Genomic DNA, 15,033 nt, shown 5'->3' on the forward strand with positions numbered 1-15,033 from the left:
GATTTTCACAGCGCATATCAAATGGCAGGGAAGGGGAATGGATTCTTAAAGCTCTTTGCTGCTTGTGGTTGCACCCAGGCTGGTGGGCTCTGCGAGGGTGGAGCTACTGCTAGGAGAGTTGGAGCAAGCTGCTTCGTAACTAATCAAGCGACTGAAATGTGTCCGGGCAGATTGGTTGCTTGAGCAATTGAAGAGAATGAACAAACAGCAAAAAATGGCAGTCTGTTCTGCCTCCGCAGACAGAAAAAGCTGACTTCAGTTGCTCACATAGTTCTTTGTTGCAGATGAAGTGGGTTTGGTTTTGGGTTTTTTTTTTTTGTTTTTCTTTTACAAGTTCATTTTTGACCATAATGTAAACAGGCTGTAATTAAGCAAGGCAGTGTTTAATTCAATTCTACCTATGTTAGCAATTTAGTGCAGTGGGGGCAGATCAGTAGATGAGAGCAGTTGGTGCTGAGGCTCCTCCCTTGACACTGTATGCAGTCAAGGATTCAGCTCTGCTTAGGACTTCACTTGGTCCAAGCCCTTGGACTGAGTGTTCTCCCCTCACGTGTTGTTCAAATGTGCCTGAAGAACCAGTCGCTAGTCACAGCTGTACGTTTCCGCTAGGAGCCGGACTGTGTATGGTGGACACCTAAAGCAGAGCTTTCGGGTTTGTTGCCTCCAAAACGTCGCTGGTTAATTTGCAGCAAAATGCTCTGTGAATTGAATGAATGTACAGTAAGTGGTGACACTGGGGAATTTATTTTCAAGCTTCATTACTATTTTGAACACAAACTCTAATGGAGTTGCAGCGGGTTTTTTGTTTGTTTTTTGTTTTTGTTTTTTTTTTTTTGGTAAAAAAGCCTCTCAGTTGAGAGCACTTGCAACTCTATGGAGTTACAGAGGGGCACAGAAAGCTATGCTACTGTAGGAACCTAATCCAGTTATAGCAAGGCCTTACAAGGCAGGAAGGAGTGAAAATAAGCTGCCAGGGAGGGGGCATATGTTCAGGGGCTTCACAGCACTACTCCGAATAACAGCAGTGTATGCTTTTAAAGCTTACACCAGTCCCTGAAGGAGGTGATCTGAGCTTTGGAGAGCTGCCTTGCCCATGAGTAGCAGGGCACAGACTGAGAGCAGGTGGCTACCGGAGCTAAGCTGAATTCCCGGTTAGAGCCAGAGGCTGCTCGGTCTCATCAGGCGCGTGGGGTGACGGGGCGGGGGGGGGGCATCCTCCCTCCTCTGCCGTTCGTGTTGAAGGGTGCTGTGCGACAAACTGCTGTAACAGCAACTAGAGGAGATCTTGGATCGTGCCTAGGAAATGGTCTGTAGCTGTCATGAAGCATGATGGCTGTTGCAGGGAAGCTACAGGCTTTGCTGAACGTTGGGTCTTTGGTTTTACTTGGTTTAAAAATCCAACACAAATTAGCAGCTAGGAAGTAACCAAGAATGAATGTACCAACTCGCTACAGCCTGTCCTTTTCAGCGGCTCTGTTGAAATCACAGGCACTGGCTCCCCTGCTGTTTAATATGTCTAGCCATCCCGGTAAATGCCCTCTGAAAGCAGAGCTGTGGGTGGAGAGGCAGGTGACGCCACCATTAGCGTGTGAAGTCTTGCTCCGCGGGAGCACAGGCAGTGTCATGTTAAGCAGGGGGTGGGTTCAGGGTTGGCCACTTGCCTCTGCTCTTCGGAGGGGGAACTTTCCGCAGAGCTCGCTCTGAGAGCGACTGTGCTTTGTTCTGTAAGCGAGCTGCGGTCTCTGGTGCGCTGCAGCCTACCTTTTTATTTATTTTTATTTTTTTCTCACTGACTCTTTGACACCCACCACCTCCCTGCCAGCCTGGTGTGGCTGATCAAGCTGTTCAAACAACTGGAAGACATCAGAAGTTAAACACTCGTTATTTTAATTTGATGCTAATCATGTGTTAATGAGACTAATCCTTGCAATGATTCAGGTAATTTGCTTAATGGCTGCCCAGAGTACAGATTACAGCAATCAGTCACGTCTGATAAGATGTCTGTTGTGGAGGAGGTTGTCAGGTGAATGAGGTGGGAAAAGACTGAGCAGTAAGGTCTGATCTCCTGTAAGTCAGGAGTCTTTGAGTATTTAGAAGGGGGAGGGAAAGAGAAGTCCTGCTTCACAACCTTGCTCTTTTCAAAGAGATTACTTTCTTTTGGTAGCCAGGGAAAAGCAGTTCAAAAGATGGTGCTGAAGGGCTGTTTTATCAGTTATGGAGGGCTGTGATCCCTTGCGTCTTGAGAAGGGAATAACCTGCAAGGGTTCACTCACATGGAAGTGCCGTCGGTTTTTCCTTGAGGTCATTCGGGTCGTGGCAAATTCTTCAGGTACTAAAGAAATCTGGATCTCATATCATATGGTAGCTGCTGATTCTGATCCTCAGCTGGTATGAAACGGCATACTACAACGGGGATGGATGGCATTCCACCGTTTTGTGCAAGGGAGCCCACTGTGGAACAGTCACAGCTCCTCTCCGCTCCCAGCTGTGCTCCTGCTTCCCAGCTTTGCCTTCCCAAATCTGTTCAAGAATTGTTCGTCTGAGCAATGGAACAGCAGCAGCACAAGTAGCATTGATGGGGGAGGTCACTGGGGTTGTATTCAGCGTTGGAGAGAGTATTCATATGAGTGATCGGGATCATCCCAGTATGTCAACAATATGGCTATGTTCTGCAACTGCACCTAGCTATGTGTTATGCCTAACGTAATTCCTAATGTGCTATGATATAATGTGTAACTAAAGCAATATTGTTTCTGGTAGGAACTTTATCTGCATATATTATGTGTTTATCTCTGGATTGCTTAACAGTATTTCTCCCCCAGCCATCTCTGTCTTTCAGTAGTAAATCCTTCAGAGTGAAGACACTCGTTTAAGTGTTTGGTACATAAGGTAGACTACACTGACTACTTCCCAAATGATAATAAAATGGGTATGCATAGCTAATTGCTAAGAAAGTGAGAGGAAAATCCAGTGATGCTGGCAAAAGGAAAGAACAGTAGCTGTGCTTGTACAGGTCAGTCTCACCAGCTGTCATGTTATCTTAATGTAGGTTTTTCTTATGAATGCTCTCTATAAGGAAACCTAGGAAGAAATTTTTGAAATTTGATAACATCTTCATTTTATTATTATTATTTTGTTTTAGAAAAGCACCAGGAATCCTAAAAGAAGATCCTTAAAAAGGCAGTTGTGGAGTGTTAGACAGAGCTCTTGACCTAACACCTGGGGATCTGCACTGTGTTCCTAGCTGGCCTGCTGTCAGCGCTAAGGTGAGTCACTTCACTCTTACATGCTCAGACTCCTTTCCTCCTCCTCATACATCCTGCTTCCGGAAACTTCAGTACAGGTACCTGTGCGTTTACAAGCTTTCTTGCCAGCGTGATTAAAAAACGCCCCAAAAATCCTAGCTTGTTTACTTGGGCAAGATGGGCAAAACACATGAAGGAGAGGCTTATCCTTATTTTTACATGTGAGGAAATGAGGCATAGAAGGTCTAAGTCACAAAGGGCAGTCTGGGAATCAAACCTGAGTCATGTATCTTACTTACAAGGCTGTGTGTTTTTATTACTCTCTTCATGAAGTATCACACAAACTGGAAATCTAGATTGTTGCTGTAGTAATGTAACTTTTGATGTCTCTTTGAAGCTGCTCCTACCTACGCTGTGTTTCAGCAGGTCTTTGCTAGATGAAATGTAATTCTTCCTCCAAGTTCAACAGAAGTACTAAACCAGGACTGAAAAATACTTCTCCTTTAGATTGCACAAAGGCTACATTCACATGAGAGGGAGGGTGGAGGTACCTGAGGTATTTCCTCAGGTAAAACAGTAATGTCTGGGTGCCTGTCAGCACGTCCCCTGCACCCACCACTGTACATGGCGCACAAACCCACTGGATACTAAGCTTCAGCATTTGCATGTTTCCAGAGCTGAGTTGGATATCTGTGCATTGGCTGTCACTAAACCCATGCAAATTGCTGTGGGAGGGTTGGTTTTTTGTGTTTTCTTTTTCCTCCATCAAGGAGATCAGCCATCCAACAATTACTTGTGAAATAGAGATTCTGTTTTTCCCTATCACCTGCAGGAGTAGGGTATTGATACTGAGTCCTCTTCTTTCAGTCAGTATTGTAGCTACTCATGTACTGCATATATGTGTGCCTGGGGGAGGTGGGCAGCATTTTCTTCTCCTCAAGCTATATTTAAGCAAAAAATATTCTTTTACGAATTTGAAAAAATGGACTTAATCTACACAAGGGGATTTCAAGGTTTGGCTGACTAGAGCTAGATATGTAAATCTTTGAGGAAAGCAAATCATAGCCAGCACTGTTCTCACTGCTTTTTGTAAGCTAGTTTAGGCAGATTGCGTTAGGTGACTTGGGAATAAAACGCCCTCATGGATCCAGACCTTAAGCGTGTAGTGCTGGGAGAAGCACTGCAAGGGAGGAAGAAGAGGCAAAAGACAGCTCAGCTCAGCTGTAGTGATGCCAAGCAGCTAAAATACTATCCTGAAGATAAAGGGAAGGCGTTGCTTTGATACAACTTTGTTATAGCACCTGGCGCATTGTCAGCCCCCAAGAACTTGCTAAGAATTGTTAAAATTGTGATGAGCAGACCTGTGAGATACTGGCATCTCCTTAGAGTGTAGCCTTTCTGAGGCAGAGGATATCTTTCAGTTTTCTCTCACCTGGGTCCTGGTTCAGAGGGCTGGACTTCCTGGGCACTATGGGAATGCAGTCAAGGGATGTTGCCAAGCCTCAGTTTCCCCCACTGGGATGTAAGTACATGAACCAGGGTTCAGGATTCCTAAAATAAGGAATACAGTTGTTTTCTTAATCCTGCAATAGAACGGCACTAATCTCGTTCCTGTCATCTAATTCAGGAACTGTAAAATAACTTCTTGTTTCCTTTATGACATGTGGCAGCAGAAATTGTTTTCAATTACTATTTCTTTAATGATATTTTGATTCAAGGATTTGTCTGTGACAAAATATGCTTGAGTTTAATCAATTCCCATCTCAGTTTAAGGCCCAAAATTGTTATAGGGTTTAAGAGGCCGACATTGTCCTAAAGCTCTCTCTTCCTGATTTAGAGCAGATTATTTTATTTTTCCCCATTAGAACCTTTCAGCTTTTCTAGTTGTATGCAGATAATAATTATATCTCTCACTTTGATTAAAATGCACTGTATTAATGTCTTACTCTGTCTGGTTTCAATTTTGTTATTTCTCTGTGGGTTTTATTAAGTATCGTGGCATTAGACATCATATGCAATAAGCTGTGCTAACCAAGTCTCTCGGCATCAACAGATGCAGGACACATGGCACTACTTATCTTGATGGGGCTAGCAGTATAGGTGCATATCTGGTGCTATTAAATAAGGCTGCTATGCTGTGCTTGCTTGAAAAAGTGAGCATTTTTCTTGTGTCGTATCTGTTAGATGATATCTGGGCAAATATTAGACAATATGCAACAATAGCTGTTAAAGATGGTTGTGTGTTTTTCACTAACTGGCTTTGAAACTTGCGTTCAACTTCAAAAAAAATCATCACAGCTCCTTGAGAGTGGGGGGAATTATACTGATTTGCATTAGCTGAACATTCAGTCGTCTCAGTGTACATAATAATTTGCTTTTCTCAGAGCAGCAGGATACAAGTCAAGATTGTCCAGTGCTGTTCTCTCGTTGTCTTGATCCACCTTAGCCCTATGTACATCTAATGGGTACAGGGGCTAGAAGAGGGTCTCTTTTGCTGCGCGATTTCCCGGATGGGTAGACAGAAAAGTCTGAGATGCAAGTTCTTTTTCGAGTGAGAGAAAAATGGGGAGTGCAGTGGGATCATCCCTACTCATAGCTGACTGCACCGCTTTGGGTAGTAACAGAAGCAGAATATAGAATTTGAATATAGAATTGCACGTGCTGCTTCTCAGATAATTTTTTGGGTCATGTTTGGCATTCGAATTATTTCATCAGAAAACATATCATGTTCTTGAGGCAGAAGGGGTTCTCTGGGGCCTACAGAAGTGACCTTTCGGTCTGTTCAGTGAAAGGACATGACAAGACAGTCTGAACAGCTTTGTGAAATGTTGCTGAACCATGCTCAAATGAACAAATATGTAAATTCTGTGTAGTGGAACTCATCACTCTGGGAGAAAAGTTAACACCTCACACTTTCTATAGAGAAAAAAACCGGAGGCCATTAGCAACGTCTGCTACAACAGGCAAAGAGAAGGTACAAAGCCCCTTTGGCGTGATGGAACGCCGGAGTGACATAGCTGCCTGACTGCGTACCTATGTCCAGTGCATGGAGGATGCAAATACTTATAAGGAGTTGAGAAATTCAATGGTTAATTCAAGGAAAGTCAGTTCAGAGGTGCCACAACAATAAGCACAAAACAAGGTCATGGGAAGATTTCTTCTCTACTGTGGCTGTGGTGGCTGAAGTATGTCTGTTCCCAGCTGCTTTTTGTTGATTGTCAGCTGAAGGATATACCAGCATCACTGCATTAATTGTTAACATGGCCTGAAATGGGTGCACAAGTGCTCATACTAATCCTATCTACCAACAGAGCTGGGGAGGGGGGTAGTTTCCGGAGGACAGGCAGTAACAGACAACAACTTACTTTTTGAAGCAAGATACTGGCACAGCTAGGTGTCACCTGATATTAGTGCAGCTGATTTCACAGAGATCTCCTGAAGCTCTCACAGTGATCAGTTTTAAGTGGCGGTTGTGTTGTGCAGAGGCTTATGTACAGAGCATATAGAAGTTAGGACTGGAATGAAGCAGCACCGTGATTCTGAGTGATTACTGAACAGAAGTGGTACTCTTGTCCTGAAGTCTGTGGACAGAGCTGAGAGTTGACACTGCTCCATAAATGTTTTTTTGTCTTTTTTACTTAAAAAGCGTGGCCCAAGTTTTGTAATTGGTTTAAAAAAACAAAAAAAGGCAAGGGGAGGTAAGGCGTTGTTGTTTTAGACACGTGATCCAGGAACAGCAGAATTGAAACCTGAAAACCCATATGGTTTATTTATGGTTTGTGATAAAGCTAGTGGTGGTCCCAGGTTACATGTTTTATCTCCCTGTCCTGGTTAGTCTGATAGGTGGGTCACTGGGTGATCACTTTACTCGTCATTTTTACAATTATTTGTGAGTGCTTTAGGTTTATCAATTACTTTTCCAGGCTGTAAGTTAGCTATTTTGAGAGTATAATTTGTTTGTAATATATGTTTTAACAACATGATTTGTTTCATGTTTGTAATTAATTTTGAGCTTTGAGTCTAAAATTGCATGACAAATCATTATGGCGAGAGCTATTACCTTGAATATTGCTGCTAAAGATTTGTCATATACTGTAACTTTGTCTCTTCTATTACCAAGTTCATTTTAGTGATCTTAGAGCTGGGAGTTAGGGACTGTACTGACAGAAAGGAGACTCAAGGTCCTGTAACAGTGCGACCCTAGTGTCAGGGAAGGTTGCATTTGCGTCCCTCTAAATGCTTTGCACTGGTGTAAAGTGGACCTGAAACAAGGCAATGCGTGTGAGGTGGGCTTTCTCCCAAATTGCAGAAAGTGCAGAGAAGTGTCACAGAATGGGTGTAAAGGCTGGAGAGGGAGAGACTAAGAGAGCTCAAATCTGTTTATTTTATCTGCAGGAAAAAAAAGGTGACAGGAAAGTGACATGATTTTGGTTTATAAATATCTTTGCAGTGGGGCAATACCAAGTAGAAAGGGGCTGTTTTACACAGCAGAGGAGAAAGTGCAACAGGAAGCAAAAGATGAAAATCAAGGTGCTCGTAATGAAGAGGTCAGGCAGCAGGCTTGAACCCGTTGGGAAGGAGGTGCTTTATCGCAGAACGCCTGACTCGGGCGAACTGCTTGCCACAGGGTACTGTGAAGGACAGAAAGTATCCACGGGCTTACAAAGGAAAAGGACAAATTGATCCGCGGCTAGCCGTTAGATGACGTGGTCCAAGTGTAAGCTGTGCTTCAAGCCATCCCTTAATGTGGATAAGGTAAGTGTTCTTGCTCACTAGGCTAAGTGAATCATGGTTCAGCTCGATACTGTCATTCCTATATTCTTAATCTGTGTTTAGTCTACTAAAATAGCTACGGAAGTTCAGGCAGTGAAAAAACACGATGCGCAAAAAAAACCCGGTCTATTGCTGTTTGTGCTGCGAGCGTAGCTCGTGTTTACTCTAGGAGCGCTCTCCTGGGTTATGATCTGTCCTTACACCGCACAGATGAAGTCTGCCGTTGACCTGATATTTGCAGGCAGACTACTTCAAATCACTGGGCAAAACTACTGAGAGAGCTGTTGCACTAACTCCGTTCAGGCCTAACTGTTTTGCATGTCTGAGGAGGTCAGAGTCAGCAACTTCAAGCTCCCTGCCAGTGCTAAAATCTCTGGGCCTGCCAGTCTGTTACCTGAGAGTGCTGTTCATTTTGTTCCCGATTGCAGGGCCAGGCACCTAGCAGTTATGGCTTGGTTGCAGACTGGGATGTTGCGGATGGGCCTCTGCTAATTCAGAGTAACTCAGCAGAAGTTTGAGCGACAAAATGCTTTGCCCTCAAACTTAATTGAAAGATGTTGCTATGCTGCCAGCAGTTTCTCTCCTGAGAAATATTGGAAGGTTTTAGGATGTATTTCTAGCTATTGATGACCCTTCTTCTGTAAGATCCCACAAAATCTGCATGTTACTCTTGAGTTCATCCGGTAACCATAGGAATTTTCTGCTCTTCTGAAAATGGTTTATTATTTTGCAAAATAAAATCACTTTGAGCAGACATGAGAAGTTTCACCGAGTTTCTCTGACCAGCTAGTACACTCTCAGGTGAGCAAGAGAAACCGATCCTAATCTGACTCTGAGTGAACACTGATTCTGTAGACTAACTTGATGGAAAAGCTTCCGTAGGGCTTCTCATTTCCCGCAGAGACTGTGCCTTCTAATTCCAAGTTTTTTCAGCCTTGGATTGCCAAGCCTTGTTAAAGAACACAGCTGTTGTTCTCTGCCTTACAGAAGTTGATTTAAATGGAGAGTGAAAATTTCCAAGCCCTCTGCAGAGCTCCGGTGTGCTTTCTAATGAAATTTTAGATACTAAGTTTTAAGTATATGGCTGCAACAAGCATATACAGTCTAGATTATGTGCAGGTAAAGCAAACAGTGAATGTGACCAAACCCATAAATGAAGGGATGCAAACAAAGGAAGACTTACTAAATTATGCCTGGTAACTTCTTGGCCCAATAAATGGAAGCAGTTTCAGAACTGGAAATGAGTTGCTCTTTATGACAGATACTATTTTTATAACTTGTTCCTAGACAGCATAGCAAAGGACCTCAAAACAATGCAGACAATCTGGGAAAAGGAGATGGACGTTTCTTCCATTAAAGGGAATGCAAATTTTTCTCTTTGAGCTTTTTTCTTTCTTCAAAGAGCTAAAATAATCTAGACAAAATAATTTTCTCTGAAATGACAGAAGGTTTCTTCTTCTTGAAAACAGTTTGTTTTTTTCATTGTGGAAACAAAGGGAAACAAACCAACAGGCTCAAAGGCGATGCTGACAGCTTTTCGAGAAGTTTCACGTGTTTGCTGGACATACTCAGACACGTGTAATTTCTTGATGATAGTACATGATAAGGAAAAAACTGGTTTAAAAGCAGGCAATTCCATGATAACAATGATTTCTTGAGGGGGACTCAGCTTTACTGAAGGAATGGCTTTAATGAAGGAATTTGTGAATAAGATGAGAGATTGCAAAACTCTATTCAGGAAAGTCATTTAGTCATTTAAAAATGTGACAGTATTTTTGTTTAAAAGCACTGAAACATTCTGTTTCAGGAAGAACTTGGATAGACAACTTTACTCCAAATGTGACATTTTTGGAAAGATTTGCACAATTAGGGGCATTTTAGAATGGAAAATGTACACTGTCAAAAGTATGCACACCCAGAGATGCAAATCAGTATGTAAGAATAAATGTGTGTGTATTTAAGATAGGCAGCCTACCTAAAAAGATTTCAGGGGTGTGTATTTTGTTCTTAAAGAAGGTTCTCACCAAAGAATGCTGTAGGTAGACAAATGTATGACTTAAAGAGCCAGTGAATCTGGTGTTTTCCATTTCTGTGCATTCAGATATATATTGCAGCCTCTACTAATTTAAGGTACTGTGCCCAGTAAAGCTTTTACCTATAAAGCACTATTTTAAATTTTTGTTTAAAATTATGACTTGAAATTATTAACTTTTCTTCATATTTGGGCAGAGTGTGATATTGCTCAGCTTTCCTGGTGGCTAGTTAACAGATGTTTCAAGTATATATTCCTCAAACTCTTCAGGAGGAACTTGTCGAAAATGTACATGAGGGTTGAAGTAGACAGTAGCAGTTGTGATTCTGGCAGTAGTTTGAAACAGTATGCAGTTTAGTTTTAGGTGTTGCGTATGCTTGCTGAAGAAACTTAGGCTGCACAGTCAGTGCCAACTATCAATGCTAACTTTGGTTTCTTTGCAAAGGTGGGCAAAAAGTGAGAGGCTTGATCAGAAATACTGTTTGTAGTAGATCCTCTTTATCCTCCCACTGTTTTAAACGTTGGTGACATTTGTTTTCTTTAGATGCTTTAATTTGCTGGGATCATTTCTAAAAGCTGAAGGGAGCACGTAAAAATAAAAATCACAAAAATATTATCACTTGTCTGTACTTTTAATCAGTTTTCCACAAAGTTGTCTCTGAAAAAGCACACATTTGGATCATTTTTATAATGTAGACGATTATCCCTCTAATTCCCTGTCCATCTGTAGGATAAACGTTTAGACTGTGTGTAAACTATACTAAGTCTATATCATACATAATGTATGACTGTATATGATAATGTGCCATGAATGTCAAATTTTATTTTATTAAATATAAGCTGCTCTTCCATCTGCACATTGTAGACCCCGTATATTGTATGCCAAAAAACATTACAATTTCCAAATATGATATAATTTCAGATGGAATGATGTGAGATACCTCAGCCTCTTTTCTCCCTTACGTTGTTACAACTCCATTAATTTTAATTCCTGATTCATCACTTCTTCATGCTAGGCAAGAGCAGAGTCAGACTCTGTCAATTTAGCAGCAATGCAAACTCAGCTGAGTTTGTCTGCCAAAGATACTGGTGGCCGGATCCTCGACTGCTGTAGCTCTACTGGCTTCAGAGGCGTAGCACCAATTTACAGCAGTCGAGCTCTTTCCTCCCTCCCAGCCTTTCCCTATAGCAATCCCACACTCCAGCAATGATGAGGCCTTCAAATGAGCAAGGAGACAAATGTTTGTCATAGCTTTTTAAGCTTTGGCAGACAAGCTGCTAGGACCTTTAGTTGGCACCTATGTCTGGTTCCAAAAAAGCCAACCTTGTCACGGCTGCCTTTTTGCAGAGATTTCGCATTGTGTGTGTGTGTGTGAGTCTGTATGTCTGTGTGTCTCGTGATGCTCTGCAATAGAGATTGACAGGAACCAGAAGCCAGGTTCATCGAAGCCACAGATTTCTGATCCAGAATTACAGTGACTGATTTGTGCCAACACAGACCTAGACTGTCCAGATAGACTGAACAGGAGGAAAATGTAATGCCAAAAAGGAAGAAGCTGAAATCTAATTAATCAGAAACAAATAAGTCATCTTAATGGCAGCACAGAAGTAGTACCAATTTAATTTGAGAGTACCCTATGTTCCGTAAGGATGACATTGTGCAGTAATTCTATTGCCAGTTACTGCCATCAGAATTGCTGAATAGTGAGAAACAAATGAGTTACTGCTTCAAATGGTCTGTATTTTGCACATTTAAAATTCCATGGTATTTTAAGCTCAAATTCTGCTTGTAAGTTTTCTTTCTGCTTCTCCCCTGATGTTTGCACCCGTACTTCTGGTTGCTTTTGCCATGCAGTAGAGTAATTGAGCCTAGCAAATAGTACATCTGCTGTAGAAGTCTGTGGAAAGCGAATGACTGTTAGCGTGGCATTGCGTTTGATCTGATGAGACTTACACCGCAAAGAACTTCTGTTCCGTCACTGAGGATGACTCGATCGGATTCTGTCTTAAAATGCCGGAGTCAGTCCTAGAAGCAGCAGTAGAGAAGTATGGGGATTAGCCAGAGCTATCATTATTCCCTTCTCCATTCATGTTTGGCTGTGGAGATACGGGTATTTTGCATTTTCAACCCTTTGGAGGAGGATATGTTGTTGACAGGCACAGCCTCTCTCAGGCTTTTATGCAAACAGCACACTTTCCTTCAGATCACGGCAAAGTGGCACTGCTTAGCACTTAGGGGAGTGCAAAGCAGAAATACCTCATTTCGTGCCAAAGGGAAGCTGGGAGTGGGTTCTCAGGGTTTCTGTCTGCCCTGTGAGTTACAGAAGCAGGTGCCTCTTACCTGCCAAGAGAAAGACTCCCTCCGTTGAATTACATTTAAGTGAAAACCCCATCCTACCTGCTTTGCAAATGAGAGAATAAGAGGATACTATTTTTTTTTCTTTTTGGAAAGGCAACTTCTGCTCCCAGATGTGCTCCCAGTGGAATATTGGGAAAGGCACTAAACTTTTTCTCGTCATTTTTTCCCCTTCTGTAACAGGGCACTCCCTCCCCTTCGTCACTTCCGTCTTGTCTCTTTGGGGCCAGCCAGTCATTCCTGTATGTGCACGTACAGCATCCTGCCCACTTGGTCTCCTGAGTCCACCACTGAATGCGATAACAATGGTACCTTTAAATGCTAGGCTTCCAAATGCTTAGTGTCTTGAATAAAAGGAGAGAGAGAGATGTAAGAAAATGACATAAAAGATGTGGTAAAGTGCTATGTTCATAAAGAAGGTACTGTGCTGTTTGAGGCAGACCTAGGACTTCTGGTCACAGTGGCAGGAACTGCAAACAGTTGTTTTTTCACACCCAAAGTGGTAACAGTGAAGAGCAATGTCAAGTTACCAAAAGGCACAGAGGACAGGGAGGGGAGGAAACAAGGGAAAGAGTTGTTGTCCATGAAGTTGTCTGCATCCAGTCCTTGGAGAATGTGGGGGGGGGGGGGGAAGTAAAGGGCAGCACGAGCCGTTTGCGAAGTGAAGTAAAAGAGCTCAATTGAAATCAGTAGGGACCTCTGCTATCATTCCAATTTACCGCTAGAGGCTTGGCCAACATACACTTTTCTTATGAAATAATACACTTAGAAGGAAAACACAAGCAAAACGAGGCCATCAGAACTGGCCAGAACAAAAACTGATGTTCTAAGCTCAAGAAAAAAGACTGGTTTCAAGGTGTAGCATGTTTAACCCCTGACTGAAATCTGAAACCTTGAAGCTTCTGAAAGTGTTGTCAGTGATGCCACAGTTGCACCCTTAGGGACAGAAGGATAGCAAGGGGAAAATAAAATAAAATAAAAGGCACAGCTGTATTTCAAGTCAATACGTGGGTAAAGTTACATTGCTTGGCATCAGATGAAGATCTGAGCTGAGACTACGTAGCAGGTCTCATTTGCTGTTCTCTGGCTTTGCTCTCTCTGGATAAGGCCTTTACTATTGTCATATAGAAATTCGGTTTAAAGGGAGAGTGCCCCTCTGGAAGCCTCGATACAGTTATCATTGCTAGGAGGGCAGTAACCTAGTCCGTGATTACTAGATATTCAGCTAATTGAAGTGCACAAGCAATTGCATCGTCTCATCACTCTCTTTGTCAGGTTATCCTGAGTGACTCTGACAGTGTGTCTTATTATTTGGGACAGATGCTCTGTTATGCTTGGAACCAACACATAATGAGAGACAGTACTTGCAGGAAGAGCTTGTACTCGAGATAGACAAGATACGGGAGAAGAGTTACAGGTGGCAGGAGCCCCAGGGATAGGAGCAATGAAAGAAATCAGAGTATGTATGTCCTGATTCAGTGTCTGAAATGCTGAGCTGCTTTGGATGCAATTTGGTGTTCAGTATTCAGAAAGTATTAGACCTCTTGGATTAAAAACGTCAAGAGCAAACGTTACATGTGAGAGAAAAACCACTTGTTTCCTTGGTTACAGAAGCGCATGAATAAATTACATGAAAAAAAACCTCAGTTTATTCTGAGTGGTCATTTGTGACAACTCTCCTTTAAGTGTTTACAGTAGGAGGAGTGAGCAAGAGCTAGTCCTATCTGAAAAGGGCCTGTATCAGCTCTTTAAGAGTCATGAAAACCCGCTGTAATGAATGGTCAGACTCTTGGTAATTCTAGTGTTTGAAATGAGGCTCTGATGGGGCTTTATGGTGACTGATAACCGAGCACCTGCTGCTGGCATAGGGTTCAGTGAAGGGAAGAGCAGCTGCAGGCTCCCGTATCTCTCCACAGCTATACTTTAAGCTAAACCTCTGTTTTTGACGATCTCAAATTCTAAATGAGTTTAGGTCTGAAGCCTAACTTAGATCTCTGTGGGGCCTAACTGTCTACTAACTGGGCTTGCAAAGCCTATGTGTGACTTTGAATATTTACATGTGGAGATGCTCTACCAGTATGAGGTGTGAACCTAGAAGTTCCTTCCTTCTAGGCACATTATTATGTGAACTTTTATGTTTTCGCTTAAGATGATTTTCTTTCTAGTCTAGTTGATGTTGTTTTGGAAATTTTGAACTCAACAAGCAAGCTATTCTTAGTGTAGAATAAGTACATCCTTCTGGATAGCAATACCATTTTAATTATGTATGTTTATTATACTTATGTACCAGTGAAGCTCATTCAGGACTATGGATGCCTAGGTACCAAATTTGCTTTTGAAATGGGGCTTGGAATATGTTACCTTTGGCATCTCATAGTTCCAGCCTCACACTGGCTCTAATGCTCTGGCACCATACTTATTATGCCCAGTCCTGTTTCCATTTGAAAGGCTACCACAGTTATTCCCCAACAAGTCCATATTTGACTTCTAGCTAAACTGCCTTCTGATTCTTATGGGGAGATGCCTTTGATAATATTACTTTGCTTTTACAGAATGCCTATTATCCAAGGTAGAAAGAAGGTAACAGGTTGGCCTGAGATTTTACAGAGAGTCCATGGCAAAGTCAG

The 15,033-nt window shown here is 42.3% G+C and overlaps 1 long non-coding RNA gene across 3 annotated transcripts in view; it reads left to right on the forward strand.

The window, feature by feature from the left end:
* Positions 1-15,033, forward strand: part of LOC112985039 (uncharacterized) — a 311,688-nt gene that overhangs the window by 89,377 nt on the left and 207,278 nt on the right. For 2 of the 3 annotated variants that reach the window (XR_010388853.1, XR_010388854.1), the window contains exon 2: positions 3,143-3,266. This is a non-coding gene — a long non-coding RNA (uncharacterized LOC112985039). Of the gene's footprint in view, positions 1-1,718; positions 1,939-3,142; positions 3,267-15,033 lie in introns of those variants that run through there. The other variant, XR_003259651.2, reaches the window with a different exon arrangement.

This window comes from Dromaius novaehollandiae, chromosome 4 (genome assembly GCF_036370855.1).
Source record: "Dromaius novaehollandiae isolate bDroNov1 chromosome 4, bDroNov1.hap1, whole genome shotgun sequence".
NCBI classification, from domain to species: Eukaryota; Metazoa; Chordata; class Aves; order Casuariiformes; family Dromaiidae; genus Dromaius; species Dromaius novaehollandiae.